Source organism: Phalacrocorax carbo, chromosome 3 (genome assembly GCF_963921805.1).
Source record: "Phalacrocorax carbo chromosome 3, bPhaCar2.1, whole genome shotgun sequence".
Taxonomy (NCBI): Eukaryota; Metazoa; Chordata; class Aves; order Suliformes; family Phalacrocoracidae; genus Phalacrocorax; species Phalacrocorax carbo.
In genome coordinates, this window is record NC_087515.1 from 50253244 (window position 1) to 50265931 (window position 12688).

Genomic DNA, 12688 nt, shown 5'->3' on the forward strand with positions numbered 1-12688 from the left:
ACATGGCCCTCAGCACTGGAAAGGCAGGACATTTCTTGTCTTATATTCTCACTTCCACATGTGCATGTATGGCTGTAATAACCCACAAACCCCTCTGTTTTGATGAATTGTTAGTAATGTGTTAAAGAGAAATAGACGTTTGTGTCTCTAAAGTTCCAGCAAATTTTGACCAAGTTCAGAACAGGTGCCAATTTAGGGCTGAATATAAACTAATGAGATATAAAAACATCCCCTTGGTAATTCTTTTACAAAGCAGCAGGGGCTCATTTCTTCTCTGCCAGTTCCTCTTATTAAATGTCCATCAATGGGAAATTTGGAATATGCTTTACGAGTGTTTCTTTAGCAAAACGGATGAAACCTCTGAACTGTGCATCACTTTAAAACTCTTGCTAATACCATGGTTCATATAACTTAGTTTTTCAAAATCATCTTTTCAGTTCTGGGTTTCAGATTTTTTTCCCCACTTCCTGAGGCACGTTATGTACTTGTTTTTAAAATTTTTAGGAACACAGAATAATTTGTTCTCCTGCTCAGTGCCTACCAAGTTTTTTGAGAACAGCAGGATTTCCTTAATGCTTCTTATTGAATTTCTCTACTTTCTCATTTAAGTGTAGAAAAGCAACTTCTATTCCGCACCCCTCTTAGCAGATTGTAGTAAAAGAGGAGAGGGGGGGGAAAAAAAACCCAAACACTAAAGCTCTGACAGATGGTACCCAGCGTTTGACTCATGCTGGGCTCAGCAGGACCTATAGTTTAGAAGGTTAGGACTGTCAAAAAGACTCTGCTTATCAAGTGAATAAGAGTGTGGACTGCCAGGCTGTTTCCTATAGAAAACTTGTATTTCACTTGTAATTCTCAGCTATCTTTCTGGTGCATCCGAAACTTTTGAGGAGCAGATGCTTGCTTTTCTATTTAAGAAACAACTTGGAAGCTGACATCCTGGGAGCAGCCGGCGGCACAGTAGGCCAGACTCTAGGAAGTTGTGCCCCTGTGCTAGTGTCGGCCCTCAGAGGGGATTTGAGAGCAAGGAGAGAACTCTTCCTCTCCATTTGCCTTCTTTTGCAATCAGTGAAAAATTAATCTTCTCTTAGATTACTGCCCCAGTCAGAGGATGGCTTTAGCAACTGTGGTAAACTGCGACCAAAGGCAGAAAAGTCTGAGCATAAAGCAGCATTTACCAGGATTCTCTTTTCAAGTAATTTCCAAGCTCACATCAGTCAGCATCTATGCCAGTACAGAAGTATCTAAAGTGACTACAAATGTTAGCGAGCAGACCTGGAAGCAATACCGAAGTCTGGAGACATACAAATAAAAGGTTAACAGCTTGTGCCCATGTTTACTGGTAAGTCTGGACTTCTACATTTGGGGCTGGGGGGATCTTGCTGGTAAATGTAGTGTTGCAGTGAGTATGTGGCAGGCACTGTTACTAATCATTGCTATAGCACTGTAAATATTCTTAATGCTTTCTTCCTGAAAGCATTGTCAATTCATTTGTTAAACAAGAATATTGTTTTAGTCATAAACTGGTACCAACAGTTAGCAGCTGCTCTTCAACAGTTAGAATTAATGAGATAGTAATTATACAGCAAAATACAACCTTTTTATTGCCAACACTCAAGCCTCTGTCACTGCCTCATTTGCTTTTTATTCAGAACTATGAAAAATGAAACAACTTAACTGAGTTTTGAAGTTTACAGAACATAATTAATTCAATGTGGAGTCATTGCTATAACTGGATTCAAAGTTGTTTTATGAAAGACTTAAAACTAGTTTGGTACTAAAAGGGGAAGGGACGAATCAAGCCTGGTTTACAGTGAAACAGAGTCACAGACATGCAGAGCAGTGTGACTACACACTGATTATTAATTTTGATTACTCTGCTGCCAGATAACCTGCAGCAGAACAAGTGTGTGGTCAAAAATTCTCTCACTATAATTACGTACTAATTAATATCACATTGATCTTAAGGTTAAGCCCTAACCAATGTAATGCTCCTGAATAATATAGCTCAGGACACTTTGTATCGGTATGTTTCAGAATGTTTTTACCTGGTTTCATTATTAAAAACTTGCTCTGACGAAGGCAATGAACAATAAGCATAATTCTTTCATTCTTCTTTCAATCTTCACTGTAAAGCAAAAACTCAGACCTGAAATGTGGCTAATTAATTTAAGTATTAATTTATTTAAGCCACCCAAAAAAAAACTGGGAGGAGGGAATAGGCTGAGCATACAACCTGTTGCTTTTCTCCCTACCTTACCTTGTCTCAGATCAGATTCCACTCCCTAATTCAAATGTCTGCTACTATATTAGGTAGAGATCGTAACAGGAAATGTATCTGACCAAAAATTCAGTTTGATTTAGTTTTGGTGCAATTCAGTCATGATCCCAAGTGAAGGAAATCATTAAGCAATATTCTTCTGGAACATATGTAAAAAAAAGAACAGTGTTCTCACCCATCACTTCAGGGCATGTATGATGTATCCCTGCAGAAGCTGAGATTCCAATCCCCTTTGTCAGCACAAACTCAAAGACCTACACAGCCATCCCAGGGAACAGGCTATTTTCTTTTTGTCACCTGGGCTCAATACAGCCAGGTACTAAGCTCCCCGCAGCTCCCTACAAAGCCTCCTCCAGGGGCTGACAGCAAATCCCTTAGGCTGTGTGGAATCGTTCTGTGCTCTGCGCAGCACAAGGAGCCCTGGCCCAGAGGCTGTTTTCCTGCCCTTTCCCCTGTTCCAAGGCAGGTCACAGAGAGGGACTTCAACAGAGAGTTAGGGCTCAGGGCAGGGACACCTTGTCCAGCCCTATGGTTATGTACCACATTTACCATTAGGTTTCATCCTGAGGACGTATACACGAGTTAGTTATGAGTGACTCTCGCAGACACAAGATGTTCACTAAAAGACTGAGCAACCTGTAACAAAATAGTATCTGTAGCAAAGATATGATATAGAACAGAGAGAAGACAAGTAGAAACACTGCCGTGGACAGATACAGAAGGGAACCTGGATTAAGTCTACAGATAAAACAAGAGTAGCATTGGCTACTTCATCTATACATGAATGCCCAAATTTCTCTGAAAACATCCATCACAAACTGAAAAGTCAGTGTTTTAACAAAGAGCCACAAACACTCCCAGTCTTAAAAAAATGCATAGCTGTATTCACACTTGCATTTCAGTAAATGAAGTACTGTTTTCAGCCAGGTATTAATATGATTTATTCACTTTCTTCTGATGACATGATTCAGTCACCAGCAGCCTCTAAATCTTCACTGCTCTGTATCTGCTGTAAATCTTTGGGAACTGCTCAGCTGCAAGCAGCAGAAACTTTGTTCCCCACTCTCTCCACATCTGCCTGGGATACAGCTAAGGCACACAGCCCAGGGGTATCTAAGCTACAAGTTAGGTATGTGTCTTCTAACAAAGGGAGCAGATGGGCTAGCCTAGGAACACCTTCCACTTCTGTACCTTTGAGAAAACTGTATCTATAAAATGTGGCATTAAATAAATTCCACGAATGAGGCCCTGATACAAAAAAAAAACCACAACCCACAGACACCAAAGAATGAATTATTAACCACGATCCTGGGGACTTGAACCTGCCTGCTGGGCTGAGAGTTAATTTCACTGAAATCAGGACAGTTCCTTGTACAAACTTGGGAAGCTTTGTTTTGTGCCTAGTTTGGAGGACACTGTACAAAATGGGTCGCGGGCTATTACGCAGTACCTCTTTTAAAACAGACTTCACACTGCCAATGCAAAAGAATAATTTCAGAATGTCTCAAAAAAAGGACAGAGTCAGATTTAACCACAACTGACTCTTTTCGAAGAGATAAATACAAGCCTTTTATTACGAGCTTCACAGCATGTCATTTAAACATTATTTTTATTTATACCTTAATCAAAGTAAACATGCAAATAGCTTCTATAAATTTTATCAAACAGACAGGAGAGGGAGCTCTCTCTTCATCCCACTAGATTATGAATGGATTTTGCTGAACTTATTAAGATCTAACCACATTTTTATACTATGTCCCATGTTACTACTTGCCATCCTTTTGTGCTGGGACCTTCTCCTCTTAACAAACAATCCTGTACCACAGAACATTCCTGTGTACCACAGAACATTTTTTGGATGAATGCAATAAGTATATTTTTAAGGCACTTTTAATTTTGGTATAAGAAAGAATGAGGATGTAATTCTTTTTTACAAAATTCTGCTTCCACACTTACTGATAGGCGTACAAATGCATACCCTGCATGTATGTGTGCTTCATAATTACACTTCTATACTTTCCAACTTAAAATACCAAGCAAGCGGTTTTTCCATTGTCACCATCCTTTACATGTTCACAAATAATTTCGTATTTATCCTGAGATCTAACAGATCAACCTCAGAATTCTGTTAGAACCAAGTGCATTTTTAAGATAAATCACTGAAATATCAAATTCAAAAGAAATCCATACAGGGAAACAAACCACGGCTAAATAAACCCAAGACAAAAGATAGTCACAGTAATCTTAACGTCTGCATGTTCTTACTGTGTTTGCTTGAAATCTTCTTATTGGAATATGGTCTTAATTCACATTCCGAAAACAAAATTTTGACAGCAGAAATGCTTGTATCAGCATCTGGATATAATGCTAAAAATCAAACTGTGAGTTACATCTGTCTCGCGAAGGCTATATAATAAGATTTACTTAATCCATTTGAAAGAAAAAAAAACGTTTTTGTCCCCCAATTTGTTGCGACATCTGAAAGTTCATGAGGTTATGACCCCTCTTTAAGAAAGCATCTTCTACCACCTGCAAATACCCTAGGAAAGCAGTTTGAAACAATAAAACACGTGCTAGTTAACCGTTACCAGGGAAACAGTTATGCTTCAGCAATGGGAGGTTTCAGCCCCACAGTGGCTTTGTCTAAAGAAGATATGGCCCAGCTGTTACCGAATAGCCATTGTTGTAGATCATCGGGAAATAACAGTCAGTGCACCAGCTAAACCCTATGCAAGTCTCTATTCTCCTCACTGCCAGAAGTACATCTGAGTAAAATGACAGAAGAACAGGCATTTTACAACATAAACTGAAATATAATAATAGTAAAGATACTAAAACCAACCCATCAGTAGTGACTCATCATTAAATGCATACAATTGTCTTCCGCACTTTTAGGATGATGGGTTTTTTAATGCAATAACATCAAGGCAGTAGGTGGCAAATAGCGACATTATTAATTAACTGTAACATCTGGAAGTTTCAAGCCTGAGGATGAAGTTATTCTTTGTGCTTACGAGTGAATCAGCATACAAAGCCAGTTTTTTTCCTTACATCAAAGGGATGCAGAGGGATGCTGCTACAAACTGGTCTCCCAGCTCAATATCAATTTTTTCAGAGATGCACGCTAGTTAATTTCATTGTCTTGAAACACAGCATCACAGTTTTCAGTCCAAATTTTCATTTCCCTTTACAATGGAATTTGGCTGATTATACTCCTTAGTTTCTAGAAGAGACTGAATAATTAAACAGGGGTGTTTTGCAGGTTTTGTCAGTTGGGTTTTGTCTGATTGTTTTAAACAAGAGAGTCAAATCCTAGATCCCAGGCAGTCAATGCAGAGCTCTCAGTAACAGCAACAGAAGCAAGGTTTCATTCTGGTATTTAGGAAAGGATTTTCCCTCTTATACATTTATACAAAAATTAATTATTATTGGCTATATTAAAAGTTGCAGTGAGATGATGCTGTGCAGAGCAGGTATCATGCACCTCCATTCATTGTGCAAAGCCTCCCCAGCAGCTGTCAGAAGGGGCAGCACACGTGCAGGGACAGAACAGACAGTACAAGCTAACCAATAGGCTGAATGCAAAGAATAAACACGTAAAAGTCACAGTGAAACCAAGATTCCATAACCTCAATTCCTTTTTACAAAATACAGGCTGATTTCTCTGATACCGAAGGGTGTGGTGAGGGGAAAATGTCATGCTCTGTCTTCATTTCCACTTTCCTAGAGCTCCATTAGCTTTACAAAAAAATTACAAGAATTAGTTGTGCTCTAGAAAGAACCTTTTCAACCTCTCCTGATAATCTGCTTAGCAAGGACACAAGCTGTTTTTCATTTGTTTATACTGTAAAAGCAGTCACTGTGAGTCACACCTTATGGAGACTTTTTTGGATGGATTTTTCAAGAATTTGGTACAAAACATCCTTTCATTTCCAAAAGACAAAGGGAAATAAATAGTGGCCTTTATGCTCCTTCTAAAGCACATTAAAGATTTTTCACAGCAAAAGACACCAAAGATCTGTTCCTCATCCTTCAAATTCTTTGGATCACTTAGCATTGGCAAAACCAAATCTCTTAAAATGAAAGCTCCGCACCAGAACTGAGTAAATTCATCTGAGGTTTTTATAGCCTCCTTTGCTGCTCACAAAAAGAGTATTAAAGTAGGTTAAAGTAGGGGGTTTTTTTCTTTTTCATTTCTTGTGCTTACTGTTTGGAATTAGCATAAGTGTTAGAAACTATACAGTCCACGATTAATCTCCTCTCGTTTGTTTGTGGATTTTTAATTTTTTAAACACCCGCACAGTACAAGTCTATTCATAATCTGTGCCTCAGAGAATGCACAGTTTAAATGTAAAAATGCACAACAAGACATAACAAGTGGGAGAGTCATAAGCAAGGCGTGAATTACATCAACTGAAGGGGAGAGGTTAGTACAAGAGAACCTCCATGTGGCTGCAGCAGTCAAACGGGTGCTGATGATGACTGGAGGAGACTCTCCAAATGTTCTCTCCTTTCTTTCCCAACACCAACAACTAGACAACAAAAGGACAGAGAGAAAAGTTTAAGAGAAAAGAAATCACTGCCATTTGGTTACAACCAGAATGTATGTTGAGAAAGAAAGGGGAAAACTACAGTCACTCTAGCAGAGACCAAAAAAAGAAGTAGCGGGGTCAGGGGCAAGAAGTACTCATTCACAGACATTTAGAAGAAAGGTGGCATTCTCAGTTTCAGCTATATCAAGTCCCAGGTGACTGTGAGGCATCCGAAACGCAGCCTTTGGAAGACGGGAAACCACACAGACTGTGAAGGTAGAGTATGTCAGAACCAAACAAAAGTTCAATTACTATCAATATAGTTATCTAGTCTTCTTGAAAACTTCTAAGGAGTTACGTCTGGTCTTTCAACAACAGAACCTTCTTCAACATCTTATTTGAAATTCAGTTTAAAATATTACATGGACTAGTAGAAAGAAAATACTTCTCTCTCTTCTTCAACCTGGATAAAAGTCGCAGACTGGGAAATCTCTGCAGGCAAATGTGATGTCTTTATAGCAATCTCACAATTACCTGTAGAGATTCTACAATCTGGCATCTTCATACACAGTAATTATAAAGTATACAGTTCTTCATTTTCTGCACCTCTGCTGAGTTGAGCTGAATTCAATCCAAATTGCCTAAATAGCATGTAGCTGACTGTAAGCTTTTTTCCTTAATAATTTTCATGAGCCAAAAGTTGAAAACAAAAGCATAAAAACTACATAAATTAACCTACTGAACACTGGAAAACTACTGTTAACATCTGTATGCTATGGGACAAAGTTATTACAGGTCATAGTTCAACTATGAGGGCTTAATATTCCATTAATAGGCTACACCTACTGTTAACTGAACCTGAATATCTGAACCCGGCTTTCACGGGTGATTAGGTCATGCAGTGCTCGATGAGTTCAGCTTTTTTTAAATGATGATGCTTTGAAGAGAGATTTGGTGGATGAACATTCTAAAATCAAGCTTTGGACACAGCGGCAGCAAGAGTAAGTCACTTTGAAAGAAACATCTCTTTCCCAGATAAGAAAATATCTAGCAATGCAGGCCTTCATGAATGGAGAAGTAACTTTTTTTCTCACTTAAAATATTCCTAGAATTATCTGATTTTTGGGAAGTTTTAGCTCATCTTACTTGAATGACATTCAACAGGTTAATAGTTGGACAAATATTTACTAGGGCTTAGGAAGGCAGCAAATCTTGAATGTTCTTGAAACATCAAGGCATCAATCCTTCTCAGAAATGCATTCCTAAAAGCTCATATGTGCACAAGAATAATCCTATGCCATACCTACACAAGGCCTCATTTTCATCACCGTTCTCAGAAAGGCGATGACACTGTGAATTACATGGTGTAGCAATGGCAAGAGTGTGTAGTTTTAACAGGACAATACAGGTGATGCAAATAAAGCTCATGAGAAGCTGAAGGCACACATACCCTCTTCAGTGCTTCTGAGTTAACATAACATTGAACTGAATGTGCCCAGTTCACTTCCCAGTGACTGCGTACTGGAATTTGTGCCTACATACTCCAGAAGATAGACTTCTGAAAAATCCATTCCACCTGAACAAAACTTATATAAAAGCTGGGTAGAAGGACAACTTGGCATGAAAAGACATCAATGGTGATGCTGAGCTGTTCATGCAAGAAAACAGAAGCAAGCAGGATCATAATTTTTGCTGGATTGCAAGTTAAAGACTTTGATCTTAGTTAATGCTACCCTAGAGGACTCTTAGCCAACACTTGTCACTTGGAGGCCCGTCATCTCCACTTGCAATCCTGCTGGGAAGTCAAATATATACCTGGACTGCAAGGATGTCCCTTAGGTTTCACCTCAGCTACTATGGGCATTGGGGAAGCCAGACTGCCTCTTTCTCTCATCTTGCTGCTTTGCTACTAGACCCAGGGGAAGGGAACAGCAGAGAAGACGGTGTTTTCAAGTGCAAGGGCACTATTCCAGGAGGACAGCACGTAAAGCAAATACTACTTAGGTAGAAGAACAGGTAAGAGCATGACATCAAGGCAGGGAAAAGGAATGGTTCGATCTCTTGTCACAAAACTCCACAAAATCCAGCAGCTGTACTCCACCCCTTGCTGAAAAGGATCGCCTGGATGTTTTTTAATTCCAAAGTGATTCCCACACTTTTTTATTACTTCCTCATTTTACACCTCCTCTGTTCTCCCTGTTTACAAGAGATATATACTTTGTCTGCACAACAGCCTTCCGATGTGACTTTCCAGTTCCCAGCACTTCCCAGTAAAACACTCCTCTTCCAGTGGAGTTACCACCTTTATTCTAGATTCGATTTGAATTTACATAGACTGAAATAAAGGTATGAGTTTAATCTATTCTTCTCAAACAAGTGTTAATTGACAAATGACAAGGGCAAGCATGTGCAGCTACCAAGATTATGGCTGATAATTGCACATCCAGGTACAATTGGCATGTCAGCATCTGCAAATAAAAACTGTGGTGATATCCTGGAATAACTCAAAACAATGGCAAAGCCCCATTCATTTCAATATCATGACTGTTTCAACTCAAGGCTGAAAAATTACTTCTGGGACTGGAGGCAGAATTGCAATCAGAACCAACACACTTTCCCCAATCAGACCCTTATAAATTATAAAGCCACCTTGTTCTTGTCTACTGTGTCTTCTCAGAGACTCTTTCAATAAGCCATAAAATGTGCTGTGCAATAAAAACATCAGCTACTTTGTACCTTTTTTTTTAAATTTTTCTGACTATTCCACTCTAATATTTTAAATCCATCTTCAACTATTCAGTCATCCCAAACCCTGCAGAGATATCAATATGCTGCCACACATTTCAAAAAATGCTGTTGATGAATAATATGTAACTTGCCCATCCATTGAGATTCATAAAGAAATGTATCAAAGAGAAGCTATGCCAGCAAATCCAGCCCTGAGAAAGAAATCAAAGGTTCATTCCAAGAACTGGCTCAAATTGATGCCATAATCACTCTAGGCTAATCTAAAATTTTACTCCCTTGATTATTTTTATATTAATTTTTTTTTTACTCTTCTGATTAGGAGGCTCTTTTGGTTCATCTTCTATGTTTTAAGTTGCTGACATCATTCTAAACATTTATCTTGTCATACTGCCAGAATTACCTATGCTTTCACACCTCTATCTTCAGACTGTTGCCACTGTATTAAAAAAAATACCACGCGTGAAAGAGAAAAGCAAATTTTTCTGCAAGTTTCAAGATCTTATCATAAAACTGGAGTAATTACACCAATGCCAATAATGTGCACTTACTATTTTGCAGATAAAATCTGGGCCCCAGTGAAATCAATACAAGTTTTTTCATTATTCTCTGTGGGATTCCTCCAGAAGCCTTTCATCCTCACTCTAACGGCCTATTTCCATCTACCCATTTATTAGCAAGTACTTTTAAACAAGATATAAAAATTGTTACCCAGCATTAAAGCTAGGGAGCTAGTTTGAACCCAGCATACTGGAATAGTGGAAAATTAAAAAGCACATAGTGAAAAATCCCTTTTTACAAAAAAAGAAAGTAAGTTCTTAAACACTTGCCACCAGTGAGGGTAACATGGACACTGGTAACTTTTCTGGAGCTGCACTGAGTCAACGTCGTGATGGCTGCCACCAACTGCTAGAGATCTCTTTTCCTGTAGGGCTGCCCAGGTTTCAAATACTGACCAAAGACTATCTATTGGCTACTGATTTTTTTTTTAAGTCTGATTCTTTACTTTTTGCAACATGTAGAACTGAAGCACGACCTAGTATTTATCCAGCTCTAATGCATGCAAAATCTTCATTATGTCTGAACTTTCCATTACACATTTTCACTACAAATTACAGTATGAAAAAAAAATCAGGCTTGATTGTTTGATCTTTGAGCTGGAAGTTCTAAACTCTTTTTAAATACTCTTACACTCATTTCATAATCTTATTACATCCACGTAAAAAAAAAAAAAGCAAAAGCTATGTCAAAAGAGCATGGAGGTTGAAGTGTCAAGTAATGAAAAATTAGAAAGTGCCAGAATTAAGGTTGCCTCTGTGTGATTATTCTGTCCCCTCTGTGACTTTGCGGTGTGAGATAGATTTTAAATTACAGGATTACACACGTTAGAGCAAGATTAACATTCTTTTACCATAAGGTTTTTATGCACCATAAAAAAGTGAAAGGTAGTCCAAATCTTTCAGCAATTGGAACATCTTCTCACTCATAGCGAAGCTAGAAGGGAGAAAATGGAAAATGCATATTTGCTCCATGAAATACATTAACCTATGCAGGTACCTTCTGTGCATAATATTAACCTATATCTATTTACACCATGTTGTAGTAAGGCTTGCCTAAGTTCCTGCCTAGAAATGGCCGCCTCCTGCTCTTTTGGAGCCTTTCGTTCCACAGAAGTTCTACCAACATATATTTGGATGCCGAAATGGCTCAAATGACAAAAATTGCAAACAGCCATCCTCCATTCACCGCTGTTTGACTGATTTCAGTGCCATATCAAAATTGCATTTGCATGATAGCTAGCACTGTGTACAGGGATGGCAACAAGAAAAAGGTAGAGGCCAAAAACAACTGAGTAAGACGAGGAGTTACAAGAATTTACCCCACATGGTTTTAACTCTTTTGTCACCAATGGGAAGCAGTTTAAGTACTACAAAAGAAACACACAGAAATCTGAATTCTCAGTAGTGTTGTGTTTAGTAGCCTCCCATACAAGAACCAAGAGAAGATATATGCCTTCTGGCTCTTGTGCTTTCTCCTTTGGTCCCAAGTTTTTCTCCACTTTCACAGATAAGCAACAGATGAGAAAGCCTGGTCATGTCTGTGTTCATATGGAGCTTTGTTTAGGACTTTCTGTTTCACCTGATGCCTTCTTTTGTCCAGCAAATACTGTTGAACTGGCTAAGCAAACATAATCAGACCACCTGCCAAGCCTGCCTCTGGTTTGTTCCAGTAGAAGGCTGGTTTTCCTGAGGATTTTCTGAGTCGCTCCCCTGCCAGCATGCTCCAAGGCTGCACTATGCACAGGATTGCTCCCAGAGACAAATCAACAGCTTTACATCGGTGATGGTACAGGCTGTATTCTCTGGGTCTCACTGTTTTAATATGCAAGGTAAGGAAAGTGGCCCAACCTTGCAAGAACATCTGATCCAAACACACACAGGAAGGCTTGTGCAGGGTAAAGATTTCACCAGGAATTTCACCAGGAATCGCCTGCAGCCCCAGTGTCTGCCCCTCTGTCAGCGGGAGACTTTCTTACAGCTTTTTTTCAGAACAATCTCTCAATATCTACATTTCTTCTTACAATTTCATCAAATGTCTCAATTACACCCAACTACTTCTTTGATTCTTGTCTGTTCTTGTGTGCAGTCCTGGCATTTTATTTCTAAACATGAGATTTACTGACAGAGCTCCGTAATGACTAAATACAAAAGCAGGATTTGGTTATAGTTCAGATGTGCTACCCTGGTTTGAAAGCACTGATCAGTAGAGTTACAGGAGCATAAAAGGAGGTAAGTGGAAGGAGCTGAAGAAACACGCATATCATTATTAGATGCTTTACATAAATGGTTTTTGTTCAGTAGTTAGAGAGTTCCCTTGAATTTGTATTTTTTTGTATTCTCTATTATACAAGAGAAGCCAAATAAGCAGAGGCTGAACCAGAAAGAACAAGTCTGCTTTATCAGTTCACATGCAGATTGGGGCATGCCAAAGATCACGGAATAAACTAGGCCTCAGTTCAACAAATGGAGTTGCTTAATAACACTTCTCTCAGAGAAGAGGCACAGAGAATCTAAATGTTTTAATGACAGATCTTCACAGTACCAGGTGTTGTCTGTGGAATTATGCCATT

At 38.9% G+C, this 12688-nt stretch overlaps 2 long non-coding RNA genes across 3 annotated transcripts in view; one reads left to right on the forward strand and one right to left on the reverse strand.

Annotated features, from left to right (window-relative positions):
* The window catches only part of LOC135312549 (uncharacterized), a 184111-nt gene that overhangs the window by 70195 nt on the left and 101228 nt on the right, over positions 1 to 12688 (reverse strand). The window lies entirely within an intron of this gene.
* The window catches only part of LOC135312550 (uncharacterized), a 44870-nt gene that overhangs the window by 21754 nt on the left and 10428 nt on the right, over positions 1 to 12688 (forward strand). Inside the window, exon 3 of one of the 2 annotated variants that reach the window (XR_010372131.1) lies at positions 11626 to 12121. The exons of the other annotated variant lie outside the window; for it this stretch is intronic. This is a non-coding gene — a long non-coding RNA (uncharacterized LOC135312550). Of the gene's footprint in view, positions 1 to 11625; positions 12122 to 12688 lie in introns of those variants that run through there. 2 annotated transcript variants of the gene reach the window in all.